Source organism: Pristiophorus japonicus, chromosome 30 (genome assembly GCF_044704955.1).
Source record: "Pristiophorus japonicus isolate sPriJap1 chromosome 30, sPriJap1.hap1, whole genome shotgun sequence".
Lineage (NCBI taxonomy): Eukaryota > Metazoa > Chordata > Chondrichthyes > Pristiophoridae > Pristiophorus > Pristiophorus japonicus.
The window spans coordinates 9671116-9694391 of NC_092006.1; the positions used below are offsets into that span (position 1 = coordinate 9671116).

Genomic DNA, 23276 nt, shown 5'->3' on the forward strand with positions numbered 1-23276 from the left:
AGAGAAGTAGGTTTTAAGGAAGGGCTTGAAGGAGGAACAGAGGTAGCGAGGCAGAGAGGTTTAGGGAGGGAGTTCCAGAGCTTGGGGCCCAGGCAACAGAAGGCACAGCCACCAATGGTGGAGCCATTACAATCAGGGATGCTCAGGAGGGCATCTTGGAGGAGTTGGGGGGGGGGGGGCGGGGGCAGTTTGCAGTGCTGGAGAAGATTACAGAGAGAGGGAGGGACAAGGCCATGGAGGGATTTGAAAATTAGGATGAGAATTTTAAAATAAAAGTGTTGTTGGACCAGGAGCCAATGTAGGTCAGTGAGCACAGGGGGTGATGGGTGAGCGGGACTCGGTGCGAGTTCGGACACTGGGCAGCGAGCAAAGGGGTGATGAGTGAGCGGGACTCGGTGCGAGTTAGGACACGGGGCAGCGAGCACAGGGGGTGATGAGTGAGCGGGACTCGGTGCGAATTAGGACACGGGGCAGCGAGCAAAGGGGTGATGAGTGAGCGGGACTCGGTGCGAGTTAGGACACGGGGCAGCGAGCACAGGGGGTGATGGGTGAGCGGGACTCGGTGCGAGTTAGGACACGGGGCAGCGAGCACAGGGGGTGATGGGTGAGCGGGACTCGGTGCGAGTTAGGACACGGGGCAGCGAGCACAGGGGGTGATGGGTGAGCGGGACTCGGTGCGAGTTAGGACACGGGGCAGTGAGCACAGGGGGTGATGGGTGAGCGGGACTCGGTGCGAGTTAGGACATGGGGCAGCGAGCACAGGGGTGATGGGTGAGCGGGACTTGGTGCGAGTTAGGACACAGGGCAGCAGAGATTTGGGTGCGCTGTAAAGCTCACCTCCGTGACCAAGCTGATATTTCCATCTTTGGCATGAAATCCGTTTTTCCTGATGCTGCATTGAAGAGAATGAGTTGTGTTTTTTCTATGCTGTATAAATGCTGGTTGAAGTATTTGTTCAGAAATCAGGATTTGCAGCCATGTTGGAACGCTTATGTACAAAGGAAAAGGTTGTTCAAAATTTGCGTGGCTTATTAGGTTTGTGTTCAAACTTTCCATGGCCTCGCCCCCCCTCCCCCCTCCCTATCTCTGTAACCTCCTCCAGCCCCTACACCCCTCCCTATCTCTGTAACCTCCTCCAGCCCCTACACCCCTCCCTATCTCTGTAACCTCCTCCAGCCCCTACACCCCTCCCTATCTCTGTAACCTCCTCCAGCCCCTACACCCCTCCCTATCTCTGTAACCTCCTCCAGCCCCTACACCCCTCCCTATCTCTGTAACCTCCTCCAGTCCCTACACCCCTCCCTATCTCTGTAACCTCCTCCAGCCCCTACACCCCTCCCTATCTCTGTAACCTCCTCCAGCCCCTACACCCCTCCCTATCTCTGTAACCTCTTCCAGCCCCTACACCCCTCCCTATCTCTGTAACCTCCTCCAGCTCTACACCCTTCCGAGATCTCTGCGCTCCTCCAATTCTGCCCTCTTCAACATCCCTGATTATAATCGCTCCACCATCGGTGGCCATGCCTTCAGCTGCCTGGGCCCCAAGCTCTGGAACTCCCTCCCTAAACCTCTCCGCCTCTCCTCCTTTAAGATGCTCCTTAAAACCGACCTCTCTGACCCAGCTTTTGGTCACCTGTCCCTAATATCTCCTTATGTGGCTCGGTATCGCTGTGGAATTCGCTGCCTCAGAGAGCTGTGGAGGCTGGGACATTGAATAAATTTAAGACAGAAATTTAAGAGAGTTTCTTAAACAATAAGGGGTTATGGGGAGCGGGCAGGGAAGTGGAGCTGAGTCCATGACCGGATCGGCCATGATCTTATTGAATGGCGGAGCAGGCTCGAGGGGCCGTATGGCCTACTCCTGCTCCTATTTCTTATGGTCTTATTATTATGTAGGTAAACCTGTAAATACCATGTCTAACCACCAGAGTGCTTATCCCCTGGAGTCCCAAGGGAGCCCACAATACCTTGGGAGCACCTGTATATAAGGAGGCCTCACAGGCTGGAGAGGCACTCTGAGATCTGTAATAAAGGACAACAGTCACACCTTACTTTGAGCTTGCAGTATCTAGTCTGACTATTCATTCAAGACATAACACTTATGGTATCAAATATTGTTTGATAAACACTCCTGTGAAGCGCCTTGGGACATTTTACTACATTAAAGCCGCTATATAAATTCAGGTTTTTACCCAGACCCCTCAGTCAGTACTAATGTTTACATAGAAAATTCCCATTATAACAGGTTTCTCTCGCATATTCTTTAGAAACAGGCAGAAAAAAACCGGAACATGTGTCTCCAAGTACCTGGTGGTAATTTTACTTAAAATCCTGCAAAAAGTTAGCAAAAAAACACAATGTTCTGTACAGACTGATGCAATACATACACTATCATTTGTAATACCATGTTAACAAATGCTTACACTCAATATTCAACCACTTGGCTGCCTAAAATTTATATTTAACCGACACGTGTTAAGCAATGACCTTTCAAAGGAACCATGTGCATGTGTGTGTGAGAAAGACAAGAGACGAACTGTGGTCTCAGCCTGTCGACTGTCCCCGTGAGTCAGTACTTAGGACTGGTTTTACGCTGTGTTTCTATTAAATGGAGAAGCTTTCATCATCATAGGCAGTCCCTCGGAATCGAGGAAGACTTGCTTCCACTCTTAACACCAGTCCTTAGGTGGCTGAACAGTCCAATACGAGAGCCACAGTCCCTGTCACAGGTGGGACAGACAGTGGTTGAGGGAAGGGGAGGGTGGGACTGGTTTGCCGCACGCTCCTTCCGCTGCCTGCGCTTGGTTTCTGCACGCTCTCGGCGACGAGACTCGAGGTGCTCAGCGCCCTCCCGGATGCACTTCCTCCACTTAGGGCCGACTGGTCTTTGGGCCAGGGTCCCCCAGGTGTGGGTGGGATGTCACACACAAATCAAGAGCTTCCTCATATTCGATACTCAAGAGAGGGTTGAACTGACAAAAATGATTCGTTTGGGCACTTGCATTTTGAGTTTGCGCCGTCCAGTGGGCAAGAAAGGCGCGATATAAATGCAAGTCTTTCTCTGGGCAAGTGCCCAAACAGCCTTCAGCAAAGAGCCTCACAGTTCACTGGGTAAGTTTCCTAACCCAATTAGGCTGCAGTGAAGGAAATCCAACTGCATTTCTTTCTCTCGTCTTCGAATGGCTGGTTCTGAAACACCACTGACTGGAGAAGCTGGGAATTTACAGCACGGAAGGAGGCCATTTCGGCCCATCGTGTCCACTCAGGTTGCCCAAGAGCCACCCAGCCTAATCCCACTTTCCCGCTCTCGGTCCGTAGCCCTGTAGGTTACGGCACTTCAAGTGTACATCCAGGTACTTTTTAAATGTGGTGAGGGTTTCTGCCTCTACCACCCTTTCAGGCAGTGAGTTCCACCCCAGACCCCCACCACCCTCTGGGTGAAGACATTTCCCCTCAAATCCCCTCTAAACCTCCTCCCAATTACTTTCAATCTATGCCCCCTGGTTGTTGGCCCCTCTGCCCAGGGAAACAGGTCCGTCCTATCCACTCTATCCAGGCCCCTCATCATTTTATACACCTCAATCAGGTCTCCCCTCAGCCTCCTCTGTTCCAAAGAAAACAACCCCAGCCTATCCAATCTTTCCTCATCGCTAAAATTCTCCAGTCCAGGCAACATCCTGGTAAATCTCCTCTGTACCCTCTCCAGTGCAACATCCTGGTAAATCTCCTCTGTACCCTCTCCAGTGCAACATCCTGGTAAATCTCCTCTGTACCCTCTCCAGTGCAACATCCTGGTAAATCTCCTCTGTACCCTCTCCAGTGCAACATCCTGGTAAATCTCCTCTGTACCCTCTCCAGTGCAACATCCTGGTAAATCTCCTCTGTACCCTCTCTAGTGCAACTTCCTGGTAAATCTCCTCTGCACCCTCTCTAGTGCAACATCCCGGTAAATCTCCTCTGTACCCTCTCTAGTGCAACATCCCGGTAAATCTCCTCTGCACCCTCTCTAGTGCAACATCCCGGTAAATCTCCTCTGCACCCTCTCTAGTGTGGATTGTCCTTCTTGAAGCAGAAAAGGTTCAGGAGAAGATTTGACAGAGGCGCTCAAAATTATGAAGTGTAAGTAAGGAGAAATTGTTTCCAGTGGCAGGAGGGTCGGTAAGCAGAGGACACAGATTTAAGATAATTGACAAAATAACCGAAGTTCGAGAATTATAATTTTTTTACGCAGCGAGCTGTGATCGGGAACACGCTGCCTGAAAGGGCGGTGGGAGCAGATTCAATCGTGACTTTCAAACGGGGGAATTGGGTAAATACTGGAAGGGGAGAAATGTGCCGGGCTGTGGGGAAAGAGCAGGGGGGAGTGGGACTGATTGGATCGCTCTGTCACAGAGCCGGCACAGCACGGGCTCAATGGGCCGAAAGGCCTCCTTCTGTGATGTATAATTCAACGAGAGTCTCCGTCGTACATTCGCTCAGGCAATAAGACGCAATATGGTGGAGGTATGAGCGGAAAATGCTAGTTTTTAAAAAGAAAACGGGGAAGCAGAAATTGCATCTGAAATCCATCTTTGTGGGTAGCACTCGCCTCAGTCAGAAGGTTGTGGGTTCAAGTTCCATTCCAGGGGCTTGAGCACACAAGTCTCGGCTGGCACCCCAGTGCAGTACTGAGGGAGGGGCAGTACTGAGGGAGCGCAGCACTGTCGGAGGGGCAGTACTGAGCGAGCGCCGCACTGTCGGAGGGGCAGTTCTGAGGGAGCGCCGCACTGTCGGAGGGGCAGTGCTGAGCGAGTGATGCACTGTTGGAGGTGCCGTCTTTCGGAGACATTAAAACGAGGCCCCGTCTGCTCTCATAAGTGGACGTAAAGGATCCCGTGGCACTATTTTGAAAGTTATCCCCGGAGTCCTGGTCAATAATTATCCCTCAATCAACAAAAACAGATTATCTGGGTCACTATCACATTGCTGTTTGAGGGAGCTTGCTGTGTGCTAATTGGCTGCCGTGTTTCCTACATTACATAGAAACATAGAAAATAGGTGCAGGAGTAGGCCATTCGGCCCTTCGAGCCTGCACCACCATTCAATATGATGATGGCTGATCATGCAACTTCAGTACCCCATTCCTGCTTTCTCTCCATACCCCTTGATCCCTTTAGCCGTAAGGGCCACATCTAACTCCCTTTTGAATATATCTAACGAACTGACCTCAACAACTTTCTGTGGCAGAGAATTCCACAGGTTCACCACTCTCTGAGTGAAGAAGTTTCTCCTCATCTCGGTCCTAAATGGCTTACCCCTTATCCTTAGACTGTGTCCCCTGGTTCTGGACTTCCCCAACATCGGGAACATTCTTCCTGCATCTAACCTGTCCAGTATTGCCAGAATGTTATAAGTTTCTATGAGATCCACTCTCATTCTTCTAAATTCCAGTGAATATAAGCCTAGTCGATCCAGTCTTTCTTCGTATGTCAGTCCTGTCATCCCGGGAATCCGTCTGGTGAACCTTCGCTGCATTCCCTCAATAGCAAGAATGTCCTTCCTCAGATTCGGAGACCAAAACTGTACACAATATTCCAGGTGTGGTCTCACCAAGGACCTGTACAACTGCAGTAAGACCTCCCTATACTCAAATCCCCTCGCTATGAAGGCCAACATGCTATTTGCTTTCTTTACTGCCTGCTGTACCTGCATGCCAACCTTCAATGACTGATGTACCATGACACCCAGGTCTTGTTGCACCTCCCCTTTTACTAATCTGTCACCATTCAGATAATAATCTGCCTTCCTGTTTTTGCCACCAAAGTTTCTCCTCATCTCGGTCCCAAATAGCTTACCCCTTATCCTTTGACTGTGACCCCTGGTTCTGGACTTCCCCAACATCGGGAACATTCTTCCTGCATCTAACCTGTCCAGTCCCGTCAGAATTTTATATGCTTCTATGAGATCCCCTCTCATTCTTCTAAACTCCAGTGAATATAAACCTAGTCGATCCAGTCTTACTTACAACAGTGACTGCACTCCAAAAGTACTTCATTGGCTGTAAAGGGCTTTGTGACGTCCAGTGGTCGTGAAATAAGTCTCTCTTTCTTTGGTTGTGCAATGTATATTTTTCAGCCTCAAACTGGAATCTGAGTGATCTGCATCTCGCTGTTTACGGGACTTTGTGCACACTGCTGCTGCTGTAAGCTGTCATGTCAATGGGGTCTGCCCGTTGCAGCAATGGGCGCGATAACAGCGCCAATGCTAATACAGGTGCACCGAATTTTTTTACATTTTTTTATCCAATTTCGTTCCAGATCAACTCTAACGCCAAAGATCACTTTGCGCCAATGTGTTTGATCTTAGGACAAAAGGCCGAGAGGCGAAGTTGCACCGTTCCTGGAAATATTGCAATACCAGGTCGGTGCCTGGAGTGGACGGGGCCTGCCCTTGATCCAGCTCCCTGTCCAAAAATCAATTCAATATCATGTCCCCATCGGGGATATTAAACTGATAAGAACAGATACTACACTTGATCTTAGCCAAAAGGCCGAGAATACAGGTTCACCGAATTCAAATGGAACCACATAGAAGAGCAGTACGTTAATGCTGCTGCTGTGCCTGCAAGGACCTCACTCAATTCCAGTCCTCCACAGTCATGTGCAAGGTGCCATTACCAGTGAACTAGGGGGCATGGTCTTAGAATAAGGGGTCGCCCATTTAAAACTGAGATGAGGAGGAATTTCTTCTCAGAGGGTTGTAAATCTGTGGGATTCGCTGCCTCAGAGAGCTGTGGAAGCCGGGACATTGAATATATTTAAGACAGAGATAGACAGTTTCTTAACCGATAAGGGGGCGGGCGGGGAAGTGGAGCTGAGTCCATGATCGGATCAGCCATGATCGTATTAAATGGCGGAGCAGGCTCGAGGGGCCGAATGGCCGACGCCTGCTCCGATTTCTTATGTTCTTAAATGTGGATTGAGCAGTGCAGGAGAATTGGAGGGGTGAAGGCTGGAGGTGGGAGTCAGACAATTTGCCTAAAAAAAAACTGGAATATTTTATAGGATGAGAAACTGAAGTCAAACCAGCTTTGCAAACTGTGAATGGAAAATGCTGATAACACTTTTTTGGGTGGGTTGCTCCACACCCTTTCTCCGTTGTGACTCATCCTCAGGTTTTTTCCAATCTTAGAATGAATCAGGAAAAACCTACAATGGGAAACCAACTCTCTGTTCTCCTCCCGTATTGGCAGGAGCTCAAATCCCCAACACTGAGTTTGCATTATCTGTGAGGATGACGTTAAGAGGCTGCAGGGTGACTTGGACAGGTTAGGTGAGTGGGCAAATGCATGGCAGATGCGGTATAATGTGGATAAATGTGAGGTTATCCACTTTGGGGGCAAAAACAGGAAGACAGAATATTATCTGAATGGCGGCAGGTTAGGAAAGGGGGAGGTGCAACGAGACCCTGGCGTCATGGTACATCAGTCATTGAAAGTTGGCATGCAGGTACAGCAGGCGGTGAGGAAGGCAAATGGTATGTTGGCCTTCATAGCTAGGGGATTTGAGTACAGGAGCAGGGAGGTCTTACTGCAGTTGTACAGTGCCTTGGTGAGGCCTCACCTGGAATATAGTGTTCAGTTTTGGTCTCCTAATCTGAGGAAGGACGTTCTTGCTATTGAGGAAGTGCAACGATTCCCGAGATGGCAGAACTGACATATGAGGAGAGACTGGATCGACTGAGCCTGTATTCACTGGAATTTAGAAGAATGAGAGGGGATCTCATAGAAACATATAAAATTCTGACGGGATTGGACAGGTTAGATGCAGGAAGAATGTTCCCGATGTTGGGGAAGTCCAGAACCAGGGGTCACAGTCTAAGGATAAGAGGTAAGCCATTTAGGACTGAGATGAGGAGAAACTTCTTCACGCAGAGAATTGTGAACCTGTGGAATTCTCTACCGCAGAGAGTTGTTGATGTCAGTTCGTTGGATATATTCAAGAGGGAGTTGGATATGGCCCTTACGGCTAAAGGGATCAAGGGGTATGGAGAGAAAGCAGGAAAGGGGTACTGAGGTGGATGATCAGCCATGATCTTGTTGAATGGTGGTGCAGGCTCGAAGGGCCGAATGGCCTACTCCTGCACCTATTTTTTATGTTTCCATGTTTCTAACTCTCGAAGAAATCTGAAGATAAAGAGCTGTTGTCAGTAAAAAGTGACTGTGAAGCTGTCACAGATTGCGGTTAAAAACCCAACTGGTTCACTGACGTCCGTTTTAGGGAAAGACGCCTGCCGTCCTTACCTGGTCTGGGCCGATATGTGACTCCAGTCCCACGCCAACATGATCGACTCTCAACTGCCTTCTGAAGTGGGTCTTGTGAGCCATCATCATCGGCAGTCCCTCGAAAAGAGGATGACTTGCTTCTACGCCAAAAACGGATGAGTTCACAGGTATTTCAATCATATTCCGGATCCCGAACTACATCCTGAAGGGTCGAAGATGCCTGTGCGTGGGTTTTTTTTAAACGTGTGGTGACCGTTGCACACCAGCCACCACACGGGGCTTGACAGAGCTAGGTCTTGGTCCAGTGGCAAGGGTTAACCAGGACGACTGGAGACCTGCTCTGCTGCACGGACCCAGTGCACGCACACATCGCAGTGTGGGCTGGGCCGTGCTGCCCCTGGGCCCCTGCCTCTCCTGGGCCCCCGATCACATCATAGAAACACAGAAAATAGGTGCAGGAGTAGGCCATTTGGCCCTTTGAGCCTGCATCACCATTCAATAAGATCATGGCTGATCATTCCCTCAGTACCCCATTCCTGCTTTCTCTCCATACCCCTTGATCCCCTTAGCCGTAAGGGCCATATCTAGCTCCCTCTTGAGTACATCCAATGAACTGACATCAACAACTCTCTGCGGCAGGGAATTCCATAGGTTAACAACTCTCTGAGTGAAGAGGTTTCTCCTCATCTCAGTCCTAAATGGCCTACCCCTTATCCTAAGACTATGTCCCCTGGTTCTTCCCCAACATCGGGAACATTCTTCCCGCATCTAACCTGTCCAGTCCCATCAGAATCTTATACGTTTGTATAAGATCCCCTCTCATCCTTCTAAACTCCAGTGAATAAAGGCCCAGTTGATCCAGTCTCTCCTCATATATCAGTCCAGCCATCCCAGGAATCAGTCTGGTGAACCTTCGCTGCACTCCCTCAATAGCAAGAACGTCCTTCCTCAGATTAGGAGACCAAAACTGAACACAATATTCCAGGTGAGGCCTCACCAAGGCCCTGTACAACTGCAGTAAGACCTCCTTGCTCCTATACTCAAATCCCCTAGCTATGAAGGCCAACATACCATTTGCCTTCCTCACCGCCTGCTGTACCTGCCCACTTTCAATGACTGATGAACCATGATACCCAGGTCTCGTTGCACCTCCCCTTTTCCTAATCTGCCGCCTTTCAGATAATATTCTGCCTTTGTGTTTTTGCCCCCAAAATGGATAACCTCACAATTATCCATATTATACTGCATCTGCCATCTCACCTAACCTGTCCAAGTCACCCTGCAGCCTCTTAGCATCCTCCTCACAGCTCACACTGCCACCCAGTTTAGTGTCATCTGCAACCTTGGAGATATTACACTCAATTCCTTCATCTAAATCATTAATGTATATTGTAAAGAGCTGGGGTCCCAGCACTGAGCCCTGCGGCACTCCACTAGTCACTGCCTGCCATTCTGAAAAGGACCCGTTTATCCCGACTCTCTGCTTCCTGTCTGCCAACCAGTTCTCTATCCACGTCAGTACATTACCCCCAATACCATGTGCTTTGATTTTGCACACCAATCTCTTGTGCGGGACCTTGTCAAAAGCCTTTTGAAAGTCCAAATACACCACATCCACAAGTTCTCCCTTGTCCACTCTACTAGTTACATCCTCAAAAAATTCCAGAAGATTCGTCAAGCATGATTTCCCTTTCATAAATCCATGCTGACTTGGTCCAATCCTGTCACTACTTTCCAAATGCGCTGCTATTTCATCCTTAATAATTGATTCCAACATTTTCCCCACCACTGATGTCAGGCTAACTGGTCTATAATTACCCATTTTCTCTCTCCCTCCTTTTTTAAAAAGTGGTGTTACATTAGCTACCCTCCAGTCCATAGTAACTGATCCAGAGTCGATAGACTGTTGGAAAATGATCACCAATGCATCCACTATTTCTAGGGCCACTTCCTTAAGTACTCTGGGATGCAGACTATCAGGCCCCGAGGATTTATCGGCCTTCAATCCCATCAAATTCCCTAACACAATTTCCCGCCTAATAAGGATATCCTTTAGTTCCTCCTTTTCACTAGACCCACTATCCCTTCGTACATTCGGACGGTTATTTGTGTCTTCCTTCATGAAGACAGAACCAAAGTATTGGTTCAATTGGTCTGCCATTTCTTTGTTCCCCATTATAAATTCACCTGAATCCGAGGTGCAAGGGATCTACATTTGTCTTCACATATCTTTTTCTCTTCACATATTTATAGAAGCTTTTGCAGTCAGTTTTTATGTTCCCTGCAAGCTTCTTCTCATATTCTATTTTCCCCCACTTAATTAAACCCTTAGTCCTCCTCTGTTGAATTCTAAATTTTTCCCAGTCCTCAGGTTTGTTGCTTTTTCTATGCCTCTTCCTTGGCTTTAACACTATCCTTAATTTCCCTTGTTAGCCATGGTTGAGCCACCTGCCCAATTTTATTTTTACTCCAGACAGGCATGTACAATTGCTGAAGTTCATCCATGTGATCTTTAAATGTTTGCCATTGCTTATCCACTGTCAACCCTTTAAGTATCATTTGCCAGTCTATTCTAGCCAATTCACGCCATCGAAGTTACCTTTCCTTGAGTTAAGAACCCAGTTTCCAAATTAACTGTGTCACTTTCCACCTTAATAAAGAATTCTACCATATTATGGTCACTTTTCCACAATGGACCTCGCACAACAAGATTGCTAATTAGTCACATCTCATTACACATCACCCAGTCTAGGATGGCCTGCTCTCTAGTTGGTTCCTCGACATACTGGTCTAGAAAACCATCCCTAATACACTCCAGGAAATCCTCCTCCACCGCATTGCTACCAGTTTGGTTAGCCCAATCATTATGTAGATTAAAGTCGCCCATGATAACTGCTGTACCTTTATTGCACACATCCCTTATTTCTTGTTTGCTGTCCCCAACCTCACTAGTATTGTTTGGTGGTCTGTACACAACTCCCACTAGCATTTTCTGCCCTTTGGAATTCCGCAGCTCCACCCATACCGATTCCACATCATCCAGGCTAATGTCCCTCCTTATTATTGCATTAATTTCCTCTTTCACCAGCAACGCCACCCCGCCTCCTTTTCCTCTCTGCCTATCCTTCCTAAATGTTGAGTACCCCTGGATGTTGAGTTCCCAGCCTTGGTTCCCATTCCTCTACGAACTCTTGCCGTTCCTTCGCACCGACCTCACTGCTCCTGCTGTATCTGCCTGCACTGCAGTCAGCTGTTGGCCTCCTGCAGCAGCACGCTCTGCTCCCTGCAGTGGTATGCCGCCACACGCTGCTCCCTCCAATGGCCCCGGCCTGCTGATGGTCTTGCAGGCCAGGACCGCGCCGATTACCAAACTATTCGAAGGCCCACTATCATGTTCTCAGGGCAACGAGCAACAAATCCCCAGCAATGCCCACACCCCAACAATGTATTTTTTAATTGTTACAGTGCGGCTTCTACCCATCCCCAGGAAGAGAAATGTTTATTTTTTTTCCATCCAGAATACCCAGGTTTTAGTTTTGCATTTCTGGTTTTATGATCGCACAAGTGGCCAAAACAAAAAGAAATATCAGAGGGCCACCCTGTTGCCCACACACTTTATTGTACAGGGCTGTAGTAATACCCGTCCTCCTGTATGGCTCAGAGACATGGACCATGTACAGTAGACACCTCAAGTCGCTGGAGAAATATCACCAACGATGTCTCCGCAAGATCCTACAAATCCCCTGGGAGGACAGACGCACCAACGTTAGCTTCCTCAACCAGGCCAACATCCCCAGCATCGAAGCACTGACCACTCGACCAGCTCCACTGGGCAGGGCTACATTGTCCGCATGCCCGACACGAGACTCCCAAAGCAAGCGCTCTACGCAGAGCTCCTTCATGGCAAATGAGCCAAAGGTGGGCAGAGGAAACGCTACAAGGTACCCCCTCAAAGCCTCCCTAATAAAGTGCGACATCTCCACTGACATCTGGGAGTCCCTGGACAAAGACCAGTCCGCCCTAAGCAGAGAAAGAGCATCCGGGAGGGCACTGAACACCTTGAGTCTCGTCGCCGAGAGCATGCAGAAATCAAGCGCAGGCAGCGGAAGGAGCATGCGGCAAACCAGTCCCACCCTCCCCTTCCTTCGACGACTACGTGTCCCACCTGTGATAGTCTGTGGCTCTCGTATTGGACTGTTCAGCCACCAAAGAACTCACTTCAGAAGTGGAAGCAAGTCTTCCTCGGTTCCGACTATGTTGACGACGATGGCGCGAATCAATCATTTCACCCCCTCCCTTCCCTTAACTCACAAATCCCAGTCAGTATTACACTGCCATAAAATACAGAAACACTCAGCAGGGTGAGGCAGCATCTGTGGAGAGAAACAGAGTTAACGTTTCAGGTCTGTGACCCTTCGTCAGAACTGGAAAAGTTTGAGGTGTAACAGATTCTTACGGAAGTCATCAGCATCACAAGCAGTCCCTCGGAATCAAGGAAGACTTGCTCCCACTCTTAGCATGAGTCCTTAGGTGGCTGAACAGTCCAATAAGAGAGCCACAGTCCCTGTGGGACAGATAGTCGTTAAAGGCAAGGGTAGGCGGGGAGCCTGGTTTGCTGCACACTCCTTCCACTGCCTGCGCTGGGTTTCTACATGCTCTCGGCGATGAGATTCGAGGTGCTCAGCGTCCTCTCCGATGCACTGCCTCCACTTAGGGCAGACTGGTCTTTGGCCAGGGACTCCCAGGTGTCGGTGAGGATGTTGCACTTTATCAGGGAGGCTTTGAGGGTGTCCCTGTAATGTTTCCTCTGCCCACCTTTGGCTCATTTGATGTGCAGGAGTTCCAAATAGAGCGCTTGCGTTGGGAGTCTCGTGTCTGGCATGCGGACAATGTGGCCTGCCTAGCGGAGCTGATCAAGTGTGGTCAGTGCTTCGATGCTGGAGATGTTGGCCTGGTCAAGGACGCTAATCTTGGTACATCTGTCCTCCCAGAGGATTTGTAGGATCTTGCGGAGACATCGTGTGTGGTATTGACAGTGACAGTGCAGAGGCAGTGAAAGGGGGAGGGGAGCAAAGAACAAAAGGGAAGGGTGGGATGCCGGAGAGATTAGATACAAAAGTCTAGATCGGGTGTGAATGGTAGAATCATCGCCAGCTCCCATGGGAAAGAGAAAAAAATGGGGTGGGAGGTTTGTTTTAAAAAAAGGGAAAATATGTAGGCTGGGGTTATATTCTGAAATTGTTGAACTCGATGTTGAGTCCAGAAGGCTGTAAAGTGGTGAAACGAAAGATGAGGTGCTGTTCCTCTTCATTGGAACAGTGCAGGAATCCGAGGACGGAGAGGTCAGAGTGGGAGTGGAGCAGGGAATTAAAGTGTCAGGCGACTGGAAGCTCAGGGTCACACCTCCGAAGCTGTTCCGCAAAGCGGTCACCCAATCTGCGTTTGGTGTGCCCAATGTAGACGCAACCACATCGTGAGCAGCAAATAGTGTACTCAATTGTAAGTAGTACACATAAATGGCTGCTTCACCTGGAAGGAGTGTTTGAGGCCCTGGATAGTGGGAAGGGAGGTAAAAGGGCAGCTGCACTTCATCCTATATCCAAATGGCTGCATTTCTGTGTTCCCAATGGCCAAAAGCTGTAAGATAGCCGGTGTCTGGAGGTAGCCACTTTGCGGTGATTCTTCGCACTTGCGACGCATCACCGTGCCATCTTAAAATTAAAACGGCTTTCATCCATCCGTTACTGTTTCAGTAACCAGCGGTTGGCAGGATTAATCATACGTCCAACCAGTTTTTTGCACGACGAAAACTCTCCAAACATTTACATTTTCCCATTTATTTTTTTAAAAAAAACAAAACCGTACATTTCCCCTCGAAATGGCACAAATTATACTGTAAGTACAGGATTTGGAATTGCCCACTCCGTTCTCAGTATTTACCGGAAACCTTGTTTTCGCCCCAGTAACACATACATCAGAGAAAAGGCTCAGCTCTGTCGGTAAACAGCACCTCCTGCCCCATCCTTTGGGCAGCAGAGAAAGACAGAGATGTGTATTGCGTTCAATTCCAGCAACTTAACTTTCACAGGATCTTCACTGGGGACTGAACCAGTCCATGCCTTGCTGTGACTAGCCATTATTTAGAATACTGAAGCCCCTCTTAAGGCCTTGCTCCTGGTTCCATCTGTAACCTCCTCCAGCGATTGCAGATCTCTGCATTGTTCCAGCGCTGACCACTTGTGCATCGCCCACCCTGCCTTCAGCCATGTAGGCTGGCAGCTCTGGGATTCCCTCCCTAGACCCCTCCACCTTCAAAACCCGACTTAAAACCCAGCGCTTTTCACCAAGCATTTGATCACCCCTGGTAATAGTGACTTTCTTTGGGTTCAAGGTCGATCTACGTCTGAATGCGGCACAGAAATGGGTTGGGATGTTTTCCACATCAAAATGTGCTGGAGAAACGCAAACTTTTATTCTGGTTGATCTCACGTGGCATTGAACAAGGTGGCGGGGTGGGGGAGAGGTTTGAGAGCGGAGGATAATTCGATGCGTCCTTGTCCCCATTTTAAAGTCAAGCACGTTCTCCTTATCGATTATCGCTCAATAGCAAAACCTACAGCAATTTGAGAAGTGGGAGTTGGTTAGATTGCAGCGGGGGGGGGGTCTCTGCTGAGTGGAGATGCCAAACGGATGCAACAGCGCCACAAGTGGTGGGAGGGTTGAATTACATTGCAACACGTTGACATAGGCAGCTCGCATTGTAAATGTGGACAAAAATGTGTTAAGGTTTGATAGACGGGATGTACCTGCAGATTCCATTTTTTCCCCCAATATATTAAAGATTGGCACTCGTGTACATCAAGATAATGATCTGAAACTGCTCCCGCCAGTAGCAGACCTGTAAGTACCTGCAGTACAGCTCCAAATGCTCTCTCCTGGCACAACCCAAGTTTGGAAAGAATTGTTCAGAGGTGAGGTTTCATCCCCCCGCTCCCCCCCCCCCAAAGTGTCAGCGGATGAAAAGTTTACGAAACCAATACGCGACTGAAATCCCAGTGGCAGAAACTCCACGGGGAACTCTTACTAAAACTTATACCCAGGCCCTGATCCAATCTGCCGTTTGGAAATACTAACAAACCTCAGTAAGGGTACAGATCCCTCCTTGGACTATTATGCGGCAACTCAAATGAACCTTGCTCTCCCATCAGAAGAATGAAAGCTCAACTCACGAAAAGCACGACTCGTGCAAATAACTGTTCACGAATGGGGTTAGACCGTATTGCAAACCCTCTAAACGCAATTGACTTATTACAAATTGAGAAAACGGGAATCAGATTTGACACTTGCGGTGGGAGGGGAATCACGCACATGTGATAGCATGCGGGTCTCGCAACACTACGACCAGCGGTGAACACTCCAGTGATCTGTGCTTTTTCACCAATGCAATGGGGCGGGGCGGGAGGGGAGGGGACGAGGGCACAAACTGCAACTCAAGCCTGTAACCGTCCGCTTGGTATGGGCCGCGTGGTACCTTAGATTTGTCCTGTAAAAATGAGGTCGTGAAGAGAACAGAAAGTTGGCGAGAGCAAGAGCCTTGGATAACACTGCAAGGACACACTAATGCAGTACATGAGCACAGGCACTTGTAACACCGACACAGCACGAGGATACTAGTATGGTAGCAGACTCTAATCAAGGAGTTAATTACTTCAATTTTGGTCGCCGTTGCTGTAAGAAATAGCAGGAGTAGGTCATACAGCCCATTGAGCCTGCTCCGCCATTTAATACGATCATGGCTGATCCGATCATGGACTCAGCTCCACTTCCCTGCCCGCCCCCTTATTCCCTTATCGTTTAAGAAACTGTCTATCTCTGTCTTAAATATATTCAATGTCCCGGCTTCCACAGCTCTCTGAGGCAGCGAATTCCAGACTTACGACCCTCGAGAGAAGAAATTCCTCCTCATCTCAGTTTTTAATGGGCGGCCCCTTATTCCAAGATCATGCCCTCTAGTTCTAGTCTCCATCAGTGGAAACATCCTCTCTGCATCCACCTTGTCGAGCCCCCCTCATAATCTTATGTTTCGATAAGATCACCTCTCATTCTTCTGAATTCCAATGAGTACAGGCCCAACCTGCTCAACCTTTCCTCATAAGTCAACCCCCTCATCCCCGGAATCAACCGAGTGAACCTTCTCTGAACTGCCTCCAAAGCAAGTATATCCTTTTGTAAATATGGAAACAAAACTGCACACAGTATTCCAGGTGTGGCCTCACCAATACCTTGTATAGCTGTAGCAAGACTTCCCTGTTTTTATACTCCATCCTCTTTGCAATAAAGGCCAAGATTCCATTGGCCTAACTGATCACTTGCTGTACCTGCATACTATCCTTTTGTGTTTCATGCAAAAGTACCCCCAGGTCCCACTGTACTGCAGCACTTTGCAATCTTTCTCCATTTAAATAATGACTTGCTCTTTGATTTTTTTTCTGCCAAAGTGCATGACCTCACACTTTCCAACATTATGCTACGTTGCTTAAGGCAAGCGATTTAGTATCACCAAGAACGTGGCAGTTCCAGCACCTCAGAGACACAGATACCACCTCCCTCCAACCCCCTACCATGCACAATTCTGTGGGATTTACCAGAGCCTCACATCACTTCCCCTCCATACAGGGTCCAACCATGGAATAATGCCCCCGCCGCATTCTCTAATGACACTGCACTGGAGGAGTGAAATTGCAACATGGTCTACTTTAGAAATGATTCATGCCTTCTGGTGCAGCCCGACGACATCACCTCCTGCCTGCCCGCTCCCAAGAATCACTTTTGCTGCCACACTCGGGTCTCCATCTCCCATTACCGCAGCTAACGGGGCAGATTAAAAGCTTCCTTTAAAAAGGGCCGTATCAAATCTGGAAGTCTACACTGGGTCCGACGGAGAACTGGCTGTTTGCAGCCACCCGAGGCGGGGAATCAGCCAAGTGAATGTGGGTTGCGGTACATTCGGTGACAAGTCCCTCGGTTTATTGCACACACGGAACGGATATACATTATGGAAAAAAACAATACACTCCTTGCAAGATTCTTGTCCCCTCAAATTGCGACCACCACCTGTAATCGGCAGCAACACACCCCAGTGTCTGTCGCTTCAAGTGCTCTTTACAGATACATCCCAAGTTTAGAAAGGGCAATTGGGGGGGGGGGGGGGGGGATGGGCGCTGTTTATTAATAGCTCAAATGGAGAGTACGCAGAACTGGCCGAGCCCCCACCCCCCCGCCTCAACCCCCTTTACTGGGCACGGGCCAGGATCGAATGCGGGACTCCCTGCGGTCTGTATGGCTCTACTGCTCACCGGAGCGTCTGACTGGCTATCATATTCGCTCCTCTCTTCTTGCTCGGCGCTCTGCCCGATTTTGAGTTTTGCCGGATAAATCCTAGCTCAAAGGGCCACGGTCTATTAGTATCAGGGAACTGTAGCTCAGAAACTGCACATTCTGGGGGAGAGGGAGGTAAGAGAGCAGAAAGATGGCATGAAAAGTAGCATCCACCACAGAGAGAGACAGACATGTACGAATAGATACAGGCGGAAAAACTCAAAAGCACTGCAGGAGACCTCCAGCTCAGTCGATGGCGCTCAGACGCGGGAGGTGTCTCTAAAGGCAAGGGGGAGGCACACAGACTGCTGTCTGAAGCGAGTTCGAGGCAACATGGCCCTGCCCCGCCACCCGCACGGTACACACAAGAGGGAGGTACACTACCCAAACACAGCATCGACTGTCAGCGTTCCAAAAACCGTCGGAGGAGGGACTAAAAAGGGATAACAATAGCACACCCGATATATCCAATACGTTAATTATCGTACGATAAAATACACACTACATACAAATCGTGGCTTCCCCAATGAGCACCGGGATTAATCGCCACCCCAACGTATTCTGTACCAAAAAGACCTTTTTTATAAAAAGAACAGCAGTGAGTATCAAGAAAAAAAAGAATCAAACAAAGGACTCTTCAAATCACAATGAGGTAGTCTGGAGGGAAGGCGCCAAGTTCACCGCGCGCACTGTACTAAAAGCACGACGCCGCTCAATCCACAGGCTGGTTGGCCACAGAGGACATTGCAGTGGACTGTCGCAGCTCGAACCGTTATTTAAAAGTGGAATTGTAACTCGGCACACGACAGGGCTCGTATAACCCACTCGGGACTGCAAGGTTGTGCCGCAACAGCGACGGCAGTGAGTGGGAGCATACGGAACCGGTTTAAATGCAGAACCGTTGGTGTCTGAACTCATTCAAACCCATCTTCTACTTATTAAAAAAAAATAGCAGCGGCATTGCCCGGCGAGAGCTGCCGAAGGCTGGCCGCTGTTCGCGTGGAACTCGCAAGGCAGGAGGCGGGGGTGAATCTCGAGTCACAACAGGCGGGCGGGCTTCCCCCTGGGCTGCTCACCAAAGCGGGCCATAAGCCGCAGTGCGCAAGGGGCCGCCGTTTCAGCCTCGCCGCCCTTTGGGGAGGATCCCGCCGTTTCAACACAGCCGCTACACCGGCTCCCCCCCCCCCCCAGCCAAACTGGAGCCGACCTTGGATATTTGGAGCCTGCGAAACCGCGGGCTTGACTGACTCATCCCAAAGCACTCTAGCCGCGTTGACCTTGGGATTGGTGGGCCTTGCCGCCGTGTGCGGGCTGCCCGCTGCGGGTTGCATTCGCCGACTCGAGCGACGGGCAAGCGGCCAAAATGTTGGTTCGCGAGCCAGTGCGCACAGCGCTGGTTCTCCCCGAGCCTCTCCCTCCCTCAATACCCCAGAAAGAAAATACTGCTTGGGGGGGAGTGAGGGAAGGAGGAAGCTAGCAAGTGGCACTGAAGTAACATTACTCCTCAGGGGGGACAGTCAGAACAATCCACTCCACAACAGATTACAGCTTAGGGATCTCAAACTTTAAAGGGAGCTGCTTTGAAATCGAGGCGTGGGATAGTCACCTATATTCCCGGAAGACTGCACATGAGCCGAGGGCTCTTGGGCTGGTCAGGGGCAGAAAGCTGGGGAGAAGCATTTGTCTTCTGGCGGCCAAGTTAATAGTTCGCAACTTTACTGTCATCAGTCACTCAGGAAAGACAGGCAGTGGGAAGGGAAGGGTTCGATGCTTGCCTGTGGCTGAACCAGGACAGATCCGATGTCCGAACCGTTTTTTTTTTAAATTGCCACTACAAGCCGGCCACTCAGTGGTTAAAAGCCAAAATCCCGTCGGGCAAGTGTTGGCTCCCAGTGACCCCTACTGATGTACCTGCCCTTCTTGCGCTCGTGTAACATTTCGTATCACAGTACCACGTTAAGGAGAGGCCCTCAATACATGGTAACTCAACTTGCGAATATGCATCTTGGAACCCGCGTCCACCCATATTATCCAAGCGCTTTACCGCCCCACTTTAATTAAACCGATCATTTCTAAACACCTCCCCCCGCAACAGACGTTCCGTTTAGCTTTTTTCGGCTGCACGGCCCAAAATTCCGCGTGGGTGGGGTTTGTCAATTTGAAAGCCGGAGCACTGACCAGCCGAAAGCGAACATTACTCCCCGCACCGACAATTCCCTTCCCACCTCCCGGGATTCTGGGCGTGGCCCTGCCAGACTGTGTTCACACAGGAGAATCTCCGCAAGGTGCCAATTTCCGTTCGAGCCCCCCTGGTTCGCCAGAAAAGGGACTCCTTCCCCACCCCCCAAGAATGCAAACACAGACCCGGTGTGCCCTCCTCCCACCACCACGCGGACAAAGTTCCTAACTGAGCGCCCTCGACCGAAAGCTGCGGGAGCGCGCTCCTCCCAGGAGCGTGACGACTTTGCTCCCCTCCGCCGGTCACAAAACCGCGAGTGCGTTTCCGATGCTGAACGCCGGCCGTTTTCCCCGGCCCTTCCTTCCGGTCAATTGTCAGCGGTCTCCCCCACCACCCCACCCCCTCCCCGGCACACACTCGCACAAAGGTCCTCAGCCATCGCTGGCGACGGGCTGGCCCAGGTTCTCCCGCAGGTACACCGACTGGATCTCCTTGCTCTTGAGGCAGAAGTCGCAGGCCCACACGGCCGAGGTCTCGGTGGTGAGCAGGCCGTAGGCCGTCTCGGTCATGCCGGTGCACTCCCGGTGGAACCACTTCTGGCACGAGGCCTCGCACAGGATAGCGTCCTGATCGTCGTTGACCTCGTTCAGGCAGAAGCCGCAGGGGTAGACGGGGTCGGAGGAGGGCCGGTGCCCGGAGCCGGCCGGTGCCTTGCCGGCGGGGAAGCTGTTGCCCTCGGGCGCCGGGACGCCCACCGGGCCGAAGGCCGCCTGGTTGCCGTTGACAGCCGCGGGCGAGCCCGAATGTTCGCTGCCCGGGTTGAAAGCGTTGCCGGGCCGGGGGAACACTTTACCGCCGCCGCCGCCGTCCTCCGCCTGGGGGAAGCTGCGGTCCGGGCTGGGGAAGGAGGCAGCGTTGGGCGGCTGTGCGGGGCCCTTGACGAAGCCGGGGTTGGGCCGGGGACCGAGGCTGGGGTTGAAGGGGCCGGGGAGCTGGACAAACTTGGGCCCCATGGGAGGCCCGCCGGCCGGGCTCATGCTGGGCCCCACGCCGGGCAGGAGGTCGCCCCGGGGTGGCTGGCCCATGTTCGGTGGCATCATGGCGGCGAAGTTGGCGCCGGGACCCGACCCGGGGGGTCCCGAGTGAAGCTGCTGGCCGGGAGGCGGGCTGAAGGCCTGGCCCATGCCCGGGTTGAACGGCGGGCTGCCAAAGTTCAGGCCGCCGGGCTGGCCAAAGTTGGGGTTCTGCGGCACGCCAAAGCCACCACTGCCCAGCTGGCCGGGGGCGAAGTGGTGAGGGGGCTGGCGCCTCATGGGCTGCGGGCCGGGGCTGAAGGCGGGGTGCAGGTGGGGCGGGAGGGCGGGCTGCGGCCGGTAGGTCCCGTAGGCGCCCGGGTTGTTGAAGAAGGGGCCGGGAGGGGCCGCCCCCTTCGGGGGGGTGAAGTCATCGTCAAACGGGTTGGAAGCTACCAGGTGGTCGACCATCGGCGTGGGCGGAGGAGCAAACTCGGAGAGGTGCGAGAACTGGGCCGCCTGAGGGGACAGAAAGACAAGGGCCGGGTTAGACAGTGGCTGCAAGAGCACATCCCTGATACATCAGAAATAGGAGGAGTCGGCCGCTCGGCCCCTCAAGCCTGCTCCGCCATTCAATAAGATCATGGCTGATCCGATCATGGACTCAGCTCCACTTCCCTGCCCGCCCCCCATAACCCTTCACTCCCTTATCGCTCAAAAATCTGTCTATCTCCACTTTAAATTTATTCAATGTCCCAGCCTCCACAGCTCTCTGGGGCAGAGAATTCCACAGATTTACAACCCTCCGAGAGAAGAAATTCCTCCTCACCTCCGTCCTCAATGGGCGACCCCCTATTCTGAGACTATGTGCCCCTAGTTCTAGATTTCCCCACGAGGGGAAACATCCTCTCTGCATCTACCCTGTCCAGCCCACTCAGAATCTTATACGTTTCAATAAGATCACCTCTTGTTCTTCTAAACTCCAATGAGCAGAGGCTCCAACCTGCTCAACCTTTCCTCATAAGACAACCCCCTCATCTCAGGAATCAACCGAGTGAACATTCTCTGAGCAAGTATATCCCTCCTTAAATAGAGACCAAAACTCACGCAGTACTTCAGGAGTGGCCTCACTAATACCTGTACAGTTGCAGCAGGATTTCTCTACTTTTATACTCCATTCCCTTTGTAATAAAGGCCAAGATTCCATTGGCCTTCCTGATCACTTGCTGTACCTGCATACGATCCTTTTGTGTTTCATGCACATGTACCCCAGCACTTTGTAATCTCTCTCCATTTAAATAATAATGTTTTTTTATTTTTCCTACCAAAATGGTAACTTCATATTTTCCCACAATGTACAAATCGCAAGACTATTAGATAGACCTGTCCATACAGGGAAATAATTTGTTAAAGTTAGAAAAGGGGAATCCGCTTAACGGAGCGTTGGTAACCAGAGGACAAGGCTGACGCTTTCGGGCGGCGCTGAGGGAACGCCGCACTGTCGGAGAGATGGCGCTGAGGGAGCACCGCACTGTCGGAGGGGCTGTCTTTCAGAGAAGACGTTAAACCGAGGCCCTGTCTGCCCTCTCGGGTGGATATAAAAGATCCCACTGCCACCACTGGAAGAGCAGCAGGGGGTGTGCTCCCCGATGGCCTGGTCCGTCAATCAACACAACCAAAAAAACCAGATGATCTTTGTCATTATCACATTGCTGTGTGTGGGAGCTTGCTGTGCGCAAATTGGCTGCTGCGTTTCCCACATTACAACAGTGACCACAGTTCAAAAATACTTCATCGGCTGTGAAGCGCTTTGAGACGTCCGGTGGTTGTGAAAGGCGCTATATAAATGCAAGTCTTTCTTTCAGATAATTGACAAAAGAACCAGAGGGGGACATGGTATTGGGGGTAATACACTGACGTGGATAGAGAACTGGTTGGCAGACAGGAAGCAGAGAGTCAGGATAAACGGGTCCTTTTCAGAATGGCAGGCAGTGACTAGTGGGGTGCCGCAGGGTTCAGTGCTGGGACCCCAGCTATTTACAATATACATGAATGATTTAGATGAAGGAATTGAGTGCAATATCTCCAAGTTTGCAGATGACACTAAGCTGGGTGGCAGTGTGAGCTGTGAGGAGAATGCTAAGAGGCTGCAGGGTGACTTGGACAGGTTAGGTGAGTGGGCAAATGCATGGCAGATGCAGTATAATGTAGATAAATGTGAGGTTATCCACTTTGGTGGCAAAAACAGGAAGGCAGATTATCTGAATGGTGACAGATTAGGAAAAGGGGAGGTGCAATGAGACCTGGGTGTCACAGTACATCAGTCATTGAAAGTTGGCATGCAGGTACAGCAGGCAGTAAAGAAGGCACATGGTATGTTAGCCTTCATAGCGAGGGGATTTGAGTATAGGATCAGGGAGGTCTTACTGCAGTTGTACAGGGC

General features: G+C 50.6%; 1 protein-coding gene and 1 pseudogene across 4 annotated transcripts in view; both read right to left on the reverse strand.

The window, feature by feature from the left end:
* The window catches only part of LOC139240205 (pre-B-cell leukemia transcription factor-interacting protein 1-like), a 71088-nt gene that overhangs the window by 30487 nt on the left and 17325 nt on the right, over positions 1–23276 (reverse strand). The gene's annotated exons all lie outside the window — the stretch shown is intronic.
* On the reverse strand, positions 6363–6541 carry LOC139240278 (U2 spliceosomal RNA; annotated as a pseudogene).